This window comes from Diuraphis noxia, unplaced genomic scaffold (assembly GCF_037042655.1).
Source record: "Diuraphis noxia isolate RWA-SAM2 unplaced genomic scaffold, SU_Dnox_SAM2 contig0003, whole genome shotgun sequence".
Lineage (NCBI taxonomy): Eukaryota > Metazoa > Arthropoda > Insecta > Hemiptera > Aphididae > Diuraphis > Diuraphis noxia.
Window position 1 is genome coordinate 9,347,978 of NW_028301713.1, and position 13,509 is coordinate 9,361,486.

The following is a 13,509-nucleotide window of genomic DNA, read 5'->3' on the forward strand; positions in this document are numbered from 1 at the left end:
ACTAGCTTACTTTTAAAATAATTCAATATACTTAGTGAAATTTATTTACAACTTTTTCTGTTTAAAATAAACTTTATAATATTTTTGGAATGGGATAAGTCAATACAATTTTTATTCTACTAAATTGTAAAATAATAATGTTTATATTTGATCATTTTTTCGTACAATATAGGTATTACTGTTTCAGTTGTACTAAAGAATATGTCAAACGCGTATACCTAATATGTCTACTAATACGATGGAAACAGGGGTGTCCATAGGTAAAAATTTAGGAGGGATCAAGATAAAAAATTCTCAAATTTAAGATACCAAAGTTGTTATCTATATAATTTACCTTGGTAATTATTTAATATTTTTTGTCCAGGGGGGAGAGGGCAAGTTCCCTACCTTGCCAATAGATGAAAATACACATACAATTTGTGTTTTGCGTTAAGTTTTAAGTTGTTGAACTTGAAAATACCATTTTTTTTTATTGTTAGATAATATGGTGATGTTTAAACTTCAAACCTTAAAACATTTTTTGCAATAATCAAACTATTTTTTTTACCAGTGTTTCCACTATCTCTGGGCTCTGAGTTATAACCTGATACTATAGATGTAAAAGTGATCCAATTTTATACATTTTAACACTAATAAATATTTATTTACCAGAATAGGTATATCATATTTAGATAAAATTAGGTTAATCATACGGGCAATTGCATGTTGTTAATAATAACTTATTATAAAAGGTACCTAGATATAAGGTACCTAATGTTGTTTTGTTATACTCCCCATGCACGATTAGTACATAATATATACTATATTTCATATTTGATAAAATCAATTTTAAAACTTATAGTAAAAATTCTAAAATAAGAACTTGAATGCCAATATTCAAAATGTAAATTATTGTTTTTGAAAATTTTGGGTGGGCCTGGGCCCACCCGACCCACCCTCCGGATCCGAGCCTGCAGCTATGCCCTATAGTCTGTCTAACCACTGGTTCACAAGTTCCCTACAAATTACAATACAACATTATTAATATTTATTAAATTCACTTGTTTCATTGCAGTTACTATATTATATAATAGATTAATAATGATAAATACATTACAAAAATGATTATTATTTTTTAAAATTTTGATATTAATGAGGACTTTTAGCAACTTCACAAATATAATTTTCGCAACAGTAATCCGAGGGGATTCGCACCACAAGATGATCTCCAAAATGTATACTCTATTTTTAAAGGCATACCTAGTACTTATAGAGTATACTATATTGTCATAATTTTTAAACACTTAATATAAATCTATACCTACCTTATTTTGATTTCCAGATGATGCGTTTTATGACTCTTGACCAATGTTTTTTACATAAACCAGTTGAGTTACACTTACTATAATTCTTAACTATAGGTAGTTCATAAAACCTTAGTTGATAAAATATTTAAATATTATACATTTATAATATTGAAACACTGAAAAAAATAAATAACACATTTTATTTATGACTGATATGTTTGAAGACGAGGACGAGGAGATTTATGACTGGATACTGGAGTAATACAATTCTAGAGTTAAACATCGCCAATACTTTTTGATAATTATTGACTTATAAGTTATAACTTAGTCGATGACTTATTTCATCGAATTCATACAATGGAGAATTTAAAGTGTATAATGTGCAGTAGAAGATACCTAAACTAGATAGGTGTTGTAATTGTAGTCGTACACTTGTAAGTAGGTACTTGAACACCTAGTCTGAGCTTTGTTGTCTACAGTTTTCGTTGGCGCAGCAGCGGCATGCCCAACAGAAATGAGCAAAATCAACTGAATTAACTGATACAATATTATATGTGTGACGATATTTCCATATAGTTAATAATCATATTAATTTGTTATTCATGCAATGATTTTATATTGTTGATTATTATTGAAAGGTATTATATCTATTTTATATTAAAAATTATAATTCACATCATACGTACTGTCGTACTATACTAACTTACCTGTACGTACTGCTATACAATATATTATTGTTATCTCTGTAGTCGTCAGTCGTCTTGTTGTTTTGCGCTTGTACTTTGTTTAATTAGGCGTATGGACCGATACTTAATAGTAAACCATAAAGCTGTACTACAGCTGTTTAGGTACTCGAGCCTTCCAAGTGTTATTTTTTTACTAAATAAATGTAAGTAGTTAACAGTTTTTATTTATAAAAAACGATTATATAGGCAAAAACGGAACAGTCTGCAATAGGTAAGCTTAGGATTTGATATTACAATTGTAAATATGCATTTTTCGTATTATATTTACAATGCATTACATGAACTGATGTACCTATATTGTTTTTGTATTTATTGGAAATGAATGAAAAACGGCTGAAAAATCAAATTAAAAATTATTGCAATTGGCAATTATTAACAATGTATAGACACGAGTTAATACGTACCTCGCCACCTGGGTCTTGGTACATACTGTATAGTGAATAATAGAAGTTTAAAACTCTCGTTTAACTAAAAAAAAAATCAGTTTATGCATACTAAACTCAGTTATTATATGACATATAAATCATTCAACAAATATGAAATAGAATCTAACTATTTCAATATCATTATCCATTCATTAATATTCAATGAAATATAGGTATTTAAAAGTAAGTAAAATCGAAAAATAATAATGAATTTTACATATTTTTAACATTATGTAATGCCTATATGGGTACACTATAATGTACCTAGATTTCTAGACATATAGTAATAAGAATTAACGTGTATATTGCAGTAAGGATTTGAAAATAAGTTTTTTCTATTATTATTGTATTGAACGAATAATAACAATAATTAAAATGATCTACCTAAAAAAAGTATAATCATAAATATTGTTATTTTTATTCGATATCATACCTTTATTTTATTTTTGTTTTTTATTTTACATTGATCTTATTAAAATTTAAAACATAAAAACCCGGTATCTGTGGCCATTAGTTATAGTTAGGTATTTTACAGTTATTTACAAATATATACTTGTATGAATAATTCTACATTAAACAACATACCTTGATTATCAACAATTTTATCATGTATACCATGATTTAATTTGCATTATCGCGTATTCGTAGGGATATCTATAAGACTATAATAGATTTGGTCGACGTTTATATAAAATAATATTATAATCACGGACAACGGACAATCTAATCCATTGCAAAAATGTACGTTATGCGCTATGCTTTCTGCAAACACTACACTGTAGGTATAAATATAAAATAAAGTAATGCTTGTACCTATTAGGAACATCAGTTGAAATATAATGATGAACTATTAATAATTGTGCGATGTATATAAATGGTATATTTTTAATTTGATGGCAAATGAAAATGATGAGTTGACAATTAGGCAATAATGTATAAATTATAGGTATAGTTATTTAAATATGCTGATAAATGTATTCGAGTAAATATTTCAATATCTTTTTTTCGAAAAATATTTACGAAATTATTTGTTTGATTATACATACAGGCATACAGCAAGCATATAGTTATGTCCTATGTTAAATAATATAATAGATACTTCTATATCACAGTAGGTACATTACTCCTAGCTCATAGCTGCCCAGCTGCAGTATAACCTATTTAGGGCATAGCCGCATAAGTAAATCATAAATACTGTATATAATAATACAGCGATGCACTACTACAATACAGTGTCTCACGAAGATTCACTAAATCAAAACGGTACCATAAAATCGAGTCTGCACTCTGCATTACCCCACCACTTTAAATTGATAATACTCACGAGGCAACCCTATAGCAATTAATTTCAACAAACGTATTAACATATTGACCTAGTTTTGAGTTAATAATAATTCAGTGAACTTTCATTTAGCGAATATTCATTTTAAAATATTTTCTGACAATAATAATCGTTGTTCACCTTCAAAATGTATATTATTATGTATTATAATATGTTTAATTAATACATATAGCGATATAGGTAATACATAAACATAATCCCAAAACCTATCATAAAAGGTATATTATAAACGTGTGTCCTGCTCATGATAGCTTTATTTATAGTTATAATAAAAAATAATGTAATATTATATTAATATTGTAAATATATTAATAAAATTTGTAGATTAATGATCCATTTTATTGTTATATGATGGGTTAGATAGGTAATATGTTTTTTTATATTTAGGTAAGAATTTAGGATACAATTAACTATGATCTAATTCACCAGTCTTTTAAGTATTTTAAAATAGTAGCACCTACGTAGGGTAACAGATGGTAGTGCAATTGCACTGGTTCCACACGAGTCTCAGGGTCCGGGGGCCGAGGACCACAATGATGGGCACTATGAAGTAAACACTATAAATGGTGAACTACTCATCTGGATCATTAGATCGTTAAATGAAACGTAAGGTGTTGGCAGTATTTAAAACCTGTAGGCGCCATAGTTTTAAAATCTAAAAATTGGACATACATAAATTATATTGTATAATTTTAGAAGGATTTATCAACAATTTTGATATTACGTATTCATGAATTTTATGACTTTATTAATAATTGTCAAGTTATAGACTATAGTGAAGTCAATTTTTTAGAATTACCTAATTATATTACTCTCCTAACTCTTTCGCCAGAAAATGATCTACTAAATATAATATACTCAACCATTAAAAATTTAGGGATAAGGATAACTGTTAAATTTAATACAAATACTGAAATACATCTATACAAGTACAATACTATTGTATACTTATAATTAATTATAACTCACTAAATAATAACTATACATTAATTTTTGAATAGTGATTGCTATATTACTATATTAGTAGGCCGGGTAAATAAATGTTATTATTATTAAGTAGAAATATATATTAGCAAAAAAATGTATAATATGTATAATCATAATACATGCATACAGTATCTATCTATTAACATTTTTAAATGTCAGTATAATACGATGATACCACACATTACACAAATACCAACAAGTCTGAAATAAAATAAAATGTAATAACAGCGGCGATGTTAATCTATTTTCTAAAATATTGTTTATAATTTGGTATTTAATTTTACAGAGCATAAAATAACACTATAGGTACTTTTCATATTGTATGATATCGAAGAATGAAAAAAAGGTTTGTTGTATTAAGTATAGTCTAAAAAGTTTGTATACATTACACGCGTGCTTATTAATAAATGGGTAACTTGCCAAATTCTTAAAATAAATAAAACAGTATTGTTGTAACTTAACATGTACTATACTATTTAGTATTTAGTTACAAATATACATTTAAAAAGTGAAAAAACAAATGAATTATAATTTATGTTTTTCGGTGATATAGGTATAACATTATTACCTATATTCTATATACCTATAATATAGCCATATAGGTACAACGATTACCAATATCTACATATTATTATAGACATTATAAAGGTATAGTTATTTTGTGTGATACGCTGCAGATAACTAAATATAAAGAATGCGTTTATATTAAATACTCAAAAACTTAAAACGAATCAAAAACAATTTATTTAATGTATTTTGTTTTAATGACGGTGGCGTGGAGGCTATTATCCATTAGGACTTGAGGGTTAAGAAATATTGTAACAAAAAAATTATGGAATATTCCTTTAATGTTTAAAAATTTAGACGTATTAATAGTAATGTAGATGCATCAATAATAATATTATTTTAACACGATACGATACTATATTCAATCCAAAAATATCCAAGCCAAGCTCATTTTCTTCCTACAATGATGACTATCATCGAGATGTATTTTGTGAATGTGTATGGAACTACATATATATTTCCAAATTTTATCGAAAAACATCTCCAAAATATAGGCAACTTACATAGAAGTTATAAAATAGGTACATTAATGCTTAAATTATATAATAAATAGATGAGTGTTTACTTTCAAAATCAATAAAAATACAACTATTCAAAACTTTAAAAAACTGGTTTAAGTCAAATCATAACTCATAAATCAAAAGTAATACAAATTGTGTTGAGACAATCATAATTGATTTCAAAATCTTTTAATCTGATAAAATGTATATTTCAAATATATAGCAATTTACACCACATCAAGGGTAAATTCAATTTTAAAAATATAGGGATATAGAAACTACCATTTTAAACAGCAGAAGTAGAGGTTATAATAGTTATAATTTGAATTTTTGATATAATACTATAATAGTGTTATCTTTTTATACCTGTGTTCAAGAAAAGAAGTCGAAAAAATGCTTCAATTTTCAACTACAGACACTACAGTTGTAGATGTATATATTCCGGTGCGAGAAATAAAATCTAGTTAGTGTATTACTGCATTCCTTTCAGAAATTTTTATAGGTGCCAGAAAAAACAACAAACAAATTAAGGAAAAACGGAAAAAATTAATTTTAATTTTTGGTGTACCTGTAATATGTTACTGCTGTAAGGGAACATTAAAAAAACATGAAGCATTATTCATTAAATATACAATATTTTTTATGATCACCTGAAGTTTGAATTTTGACGAATTTCATAAAAATATTTAAAAAAACCCAATAATAACGATTTTAGTTATTTTGTTGTAATTTAAAAATATAATTTAAGGGTACTGAAGTTTTTAGAGATTATTACATTTTATACACAACGACATTTTTAAATGCAATTATTTCAATAAATAAAATGAATATCATCACCAAATGTAGTACTAATGCTTAAACCTAATACTAAAAAAATTACTGTAAACACAATAATATCATAAAATATACCTACTTAGGCTGACAAACCGTCTTTTCTCAGAATCGTTTTTTATATCTAATGATATTCATTACAGTGACTCTTTAGACTCTAGAACGACACCTACTTGACAGCAGAGAGGTCTCACTTGCTCAACTTTTTAAATAAAATATATTTTGTAAGCATAATCGTTTAACGAAACAATATACATTTTTTATACAAATGAAAAATGGTTGGGTGGGTATAGCCGTATAGATAATATTGGAAAAATAATTCAATTATACAAAATTAAATATACGACGTATCAGTATTAGTATCGGTAACTAGTATTAAAATATTGGATTTTTGTAAAACGGAATAGTCACCTATTAAATTTTATAAGTATGATGGCACACTAGTACTTGAGTGTTCTAGAAGTGTAAATAATAATATAATTATATAATATGTGTTTTTAAAATATTAGACCATAAATAAACATTATTATTTATTATATTAGGTGCCTAATCAATATTGGTAAATATTACATAGTTGTATTGATTTATTATATCTTAAGTACCTACAACCTACCTATATACCTCGTACCGATTGAATATTTCATATAATTTATATTAGTACCTAACCTGTTGTATAGAGTTACCAGACTATAAATTAAATTAATGATTATCCAGGCTTTTTAATTTCATAAAGGTATCTATAATAATGTTGTTGAAGGGTTGAACTCATCCAAAATTGGACGGGTGTTTTTGGACAATACTTATAGTTTTATTTAAAATTTACGATAATGACAACTGAACTTAACATGTTTTACATTTAATTAAATATGATTTTATACAAAAATGTGATGTTTGATAAACATTACTATCTTTTGCATGTTGCAAACTTGCAACAGTGTGAAAAAATAATAAAATAAAACAATTGGAAATAAAATTGTTTAACATATTATAAGCTTAGTCAAATAAATTATCAATAAATTATACTGTGATTTCTTAACTGACGATTTCATGATAAATGAAAAGAACTTAATTTCGCCTTAATAATTTCCTAATGCATCGAAGAATTTGGCTAGAGTCACTAATGATTGCGAGCCTTTCTATTCCTTTTTCAATCCAAGCTTTTATAAACCTACTCCATCATCCATAATGAACTGGTTAGCTGTCTTTATTAATGAAATTCAAACAGATATATAAATAAAAACTAGAACTATCGACATATTTTTAAAAATACCTCGTGTGACGTAAAAAAAATGTAGAACACGGCAACAACGAAATGAAGCTTACATTGAAGATAATAAAAATAATAAAATATGTCGTTATAAATTTGTCAAACAAAAATCAAACAATTATAAAATACTAAGAATTGGTCTAAAAACCAGAATTTGAAAAAAATAATTTCTATTAAAGTGAAAAATGGCAGTGAACACGCTTAAAAAATGACCTTATAAGCTATATAAATATAATATAATAAAATATGTTTAGAAACTAAACGTATACAAAAAAAAATCCGTGGGGTAGTGTACATACAAATATAGTTGTAATTCATATCTCATCAGTAAAAAAAATTTTGTATGCGATTTTCAACTAAATCCAATAACTATAACCCAAATGTACCTATTTTTAATGCAGATTGACAAATCGTGAAACAAATACAGTTTAGCGGCCACAAGAATTTTTTTGATTTTTTTAACGGAAACCTATAAATTTCAGGGGGTTTAAAACGATGGTGCAAAAATAAATTTACAGGAACGATTAGTTTTAAAGTTACAGACTAATTTAATCTAGTATAGCGGCCACAAGATTTTTTTTGATTTTTTTACGGAAACTTATATATTTCAGGGAGCTTAAAACGATGGTGCATAAATAAATTTGCAGGAATGATTAGTTTTAAAGTTACAGACTAATTTAATCTAGTTTAGTGGTCACTTGAATTTTTCATTTTTTAAAACATATGTAAACCAACGTTTTAAAAGTGATGGTGGCAAAAAAAACAAATGTAAATCCCTCGACTTGCTATGCAACACCACTTCAAGTAAGTCACAGCTCACAGGGTAAATTATGTCGTAGTATTAGCAGTGATTATACGTTTTTCGGCACTCCAAGATGTCAAAAATAAGTGGAAAATTCGTGTGGCTAGTAAACTATAGACGTAACATAGCAAATGTACGTTTAGCAGATCACGTTTAACTGCGTTAGTTTAAAAATTAAAGTAAGTTTACCTATTATGAAACTTGATGTTAAGAACATTATCTGTGTTTGTATGTGAGGTTTTTATATATGTTACGGTAAAAGTATAAATACCGGTTAAACCTAGGACTTACCGGGAAAATCCTAGGTTTCGCCAACGACTGTTGGCAAATGTGCGAAATTTGGACATTTACCAATTGATTTCGGTTGAAACTTGGAAACACAAAATTATTCAGTCAAACCACGAATGATTTTGGTAGTTGGGACTTTTACAAACGGGATTTGTAAATCTTAAGATAAACAATCAGTGTATATAAGTAAAAATAATAATTATTGTCGAAATTCATTATGTACTACATTAATGATTAGTATATAGTATTAGATACACACATTTATATTAGTATAACAAATTTATATAATTATTATTACATATTACTGCGATGTTAATAAATTATATTAAAATATATTATTATTATCATTATACAGGGTGTCCCACAGAGATCTAACATTTTGACAAATGAAATAACTTTTGTTCTAATCAATATTTTTAAAAATTTCTTTTAAATATAATCCATAGACACTTGCGCTACATTTTTTATTTTTTATTTTTTAATACTGAAAATAAAAAACATAAAAATTGATAAATTTTTTTTCGAAATATTCAATATAGCCAATTTTTGTAAATTTGATTTTCAGAAAAATGTATATGGTGAAAACACTTATTTAAGTCAAAAGGCTGATTTTTTACAATTTTTTTAAATATCAATATTTTCGTTAGGTAAATTATTATAGTAATAAATTTATAGTTTATAGGTACATCACATATTATTAAAATAAATACAATAAAAAAAAAAAATTAGATTTTAACATGTACTTATTTAAAAATGTTCTTATAAAATATTTTTAAAAAACTTTATTATTATTTGAAATTACAAGGTTTCTAACATAAACTAGATCGTAATTTACTTAACGAAAATATTGATATTTAAAAAAATTGTAAAAAATCAGCCATTTGACTTAAATAAGTGTTTTTACCATATAAATTTTTCTAAAAATCAGATTTACAAATTGGCTATATTGAATATTTCGAAAAAAAATTTTATCAATTTTTAAGTTTTTTATTTTCAGTATTAAAAAATAAAAAATGTATTCTAAAAATGAAGCGCAAGTGTCTATGAATTATATTTAAAAGAAATTTTTTTTAAATATTGATTAGAACAAAAGTTATTTCATTTGTCAGAATGTCAGATCTCTGTGGGACATCCTGTATTAATTTACATGTAACTGCAAAATTGAAACTATGCAATAAGTGACATTTTACTGCGATTAACTTAAACCATTTTTATTAAAATTTATTATTATTTAAGTATTGAGTTTGGTAATTTTCATTTCGACTTTAATTAGCCAAAAAGTTACCTATGTGGTAAAAATTGTTTCTATTTAATATCGCAACTGTCTTTGACTGGTGAATAAGGATTAATAAGGTGTGATCGCTTGAAAAAATGTATGAATAACTGCAGATGTAAATGCGATCAAAAATGTATTGTGCAACTCGAGATGTCACAGCTATAGTAACCAAGCCTGCACAAATAAATAATTTAATAATAAACTTAATTTAATTATAATAAAAATAACATATTAGTAATTAATGAACCTAGATAGTAGGTTAATATAATATAATATAATAATATTATGATAATATTATAATAATACCCATAATATACTAACACTGCAGTAACATGTAAAAATAATATAAATTTGTTGTAATAATATAATATAGCAATAATATAAACGTGTGTATCTAAAATACTAGTCGATCATCAATGAAGTAAATACTTCAAAAATAATAATTATCAATAAACAGTTTCAGATTTTTACTTACACTGATTGTTTAATCCCGTTTGCAAAAGTCCAAACTACAAAAATAATTTTGTGTTTCCTAGGTTTAACCAAAATCAATTGGTAAATGTCCGAATTTCGCACATTTACCGACGGTAGTCTGCGAAATCTAGGATTTACCGGTAAATCCTAGGTTTAACAGGCATTCGCACTTTTACCTAACATATATAGTATATACGCATAACTTGCTACAAAAATGAACTATTGTAAAAAGCCCACACACAAAAACACAAATAATGTTCTTGACATCATGTTTCATAATAGATCAATTCACTCTAATTTTTAAACTAACTACGGAGCTAAACGTGATCTTCTGAGCATAAATTTGCAATGTTATTCACTTGTAAGACAAAGGCAACGAATGGATGTGTAGCGTCCTCTTAAATGATGTAAATAAAAAAGTGCGCTCATGATAATATGAATGGCTGGGAAGCGGCCCTTACATTATACCCACCCAAAGTAGAGTATCGTTACCTACTTGTACCAATTTTTTTCTGTATCCGTGAAAAATCGAGATCAAAAATTCAAAAGCCACAGAAGAGTAATTTTTATATCCCCCTCCTCTTCAAAATCAAACAGTATCGCTTATAATTAATATATACAACATATACCATTGCCTACAAAACAATTTCAAATTTGAGAATTAATTAATAGGCTATTGAAATTAAATGAAATAGTAAAAGAAAATATTATACATCCATATGCAATTAAAATCAAAACTAAGATTTAATTTAATCGGTGAACACCATCGGTGCGTCTTAAACATGGTACAGCTTATAATTTTAGGCCTAGTCCTATTGTAGATATAATACACAAATACATAATATGATACACAACACATAATATTATATACTTACTTAACTGTTCAGCATTGAAAATATGACGCGTTTTCTTCATTTTTTAACACCGAGATAAATAATTACTCGCAACAGTCACAGCTATTCAACATTAAAACTCAGAAGTAGAACCTTAAATGACAAATGACAAAAATTTGTAAGGAATGGGTTACTTTTCTCGAAAATATACTGCCCAATCACAATTATTGTTGGTTGCCGCCACATTTACTTTTCCATGAGATGCACACTAATGGAATAAAATGTATCTTGTACACCGACGCAACAGGTAAATAGCAGGGAATTTACGTTAAATTTGAAAAAATAAAAACATAAATTTCATATAGGTAGTAGGTATATATCGGCAATATATAGAACTCTAAATAAAATTAACTAAGCATTATGCCGATAGAGAAATAGACAATTCATAATATTAGTAAGGTTTTAATGGATAAATTATGGTAGTTCGCAGCAAACTTCCGATATGCAGCAAATAAAACTATCGTACCTTTAAAAATGTCGCGATCCAACGATAAATTAATGTTTGGGTTCATATAATGTAACGAACATTTTTTGGTCAAAACTCTCGCAGCAATGTAATGTACTAATGTATTTTCACAGTTTTGGAGTTTGCCATTAGGAATTTTTAATATTTATTAAAATAAAATACAATTCTGCTTGTGTTTAATGACTAGGGCTCGAATTTATGTAACCCAAGTATTTACATAAATATGCTATAATAAATTCAAAATATGTTGTCAAAAAACAGATAAGTTGATTAATTAAAATAAAAAAAAAAATTGAATGATTGTGAAGTATGTAAAAATATGTAAATTTAAATATAGCTAATATTACCAAACATCTTGTGAAACAAATTTAACAATTACCGAAATGAGTTTATCATTTCATAGTGAAAACATGTATTTACACATAAATCCGAGCATAAATTATGACTTAGAAAAAAATACATAAAAATAAATAGTTGATGTTTTTCTGACTATAAACGTATTAAGCTCTAGTACATTATAATATAACTATTAATACTCATATCTATCGACAATCAATAACATAAATGAAATCGGTAACAGTGTTTTCAAGCATTTTAAAAACTAGATCTGGAAATCTATTTACTGAATAAGGATAATCAACTAAACATTCAAAAAGCTACTGATATTTATAGGTATATATATAAAAAAAAAAAATATAATGTATAATACATTAATACAATATTATATAATGTACATTATAATAATTAATGATAAATGTATTTCATACATATGCAATATGATCTTTAAATGTGTATACAATCATATAATATTATATAAAAATGAATAGCTATGTATTTGACATTTGTATACTATATTGAATTTAAATTTTGTTAAATATCATTGCAACAACATTTTGTCAATTTATGCTCTTGATATAATAAATAATTGTACATTAACCTTTTCTCCGCGACTTTAAGTTTGTTACATCCCAAATTGAATATGTTAACTATTTAGTTCCAACATAATCATATAAATTTTTGACACATGTTACTTATATAGCTAACAATTAATGATTATGTCTACACTTACCCGATGAGGTGATGAGATAATGTTTGTAATAAAATAAAATTTAATCAGATCTATATTAATTTATTCCACTATGATTTAAAAGTATTGAAAATTACAAATATATTTTAATTAATCACAATAAATTATGACGCAATTGATGCAATATTCGTCAGGCATTAATGCTGTAAGGGACCTCATAAAGAACATGGCATCTAAAATTCTAGAATATATATTTATTTGATAAATTATTTTATTCAAATACATAGAGTCCATGATTTAGTCTTTAATTTTCAAATGGCAATATTTATTTA

General features: G+C 26.0%; 1 long non-coding RNA gene across 1 annotated transcript; it reads right to left on the minus strand.

The window, feature by feature from the left end:
- Positions 1-1,996: 1,996 nt before the first annotated feature.
- LOC149056680 (uncharacterized) lies at positions 1,997-11,777 on the minus strand. The gene is made up of 3 exons (XR_016190820.1): positions 11,667-11,777; positions 2,437-2,500; positions 1,997-2,365 (listed from the first exon to the last, which is right to left on the minus strand). It is a non-coding gene; the product is annotated as an uncharacterized LOC149056680 (long non-coding RNA).
- Positions 11,778-13,509: the final 1,732 nt, after the last annotated feature.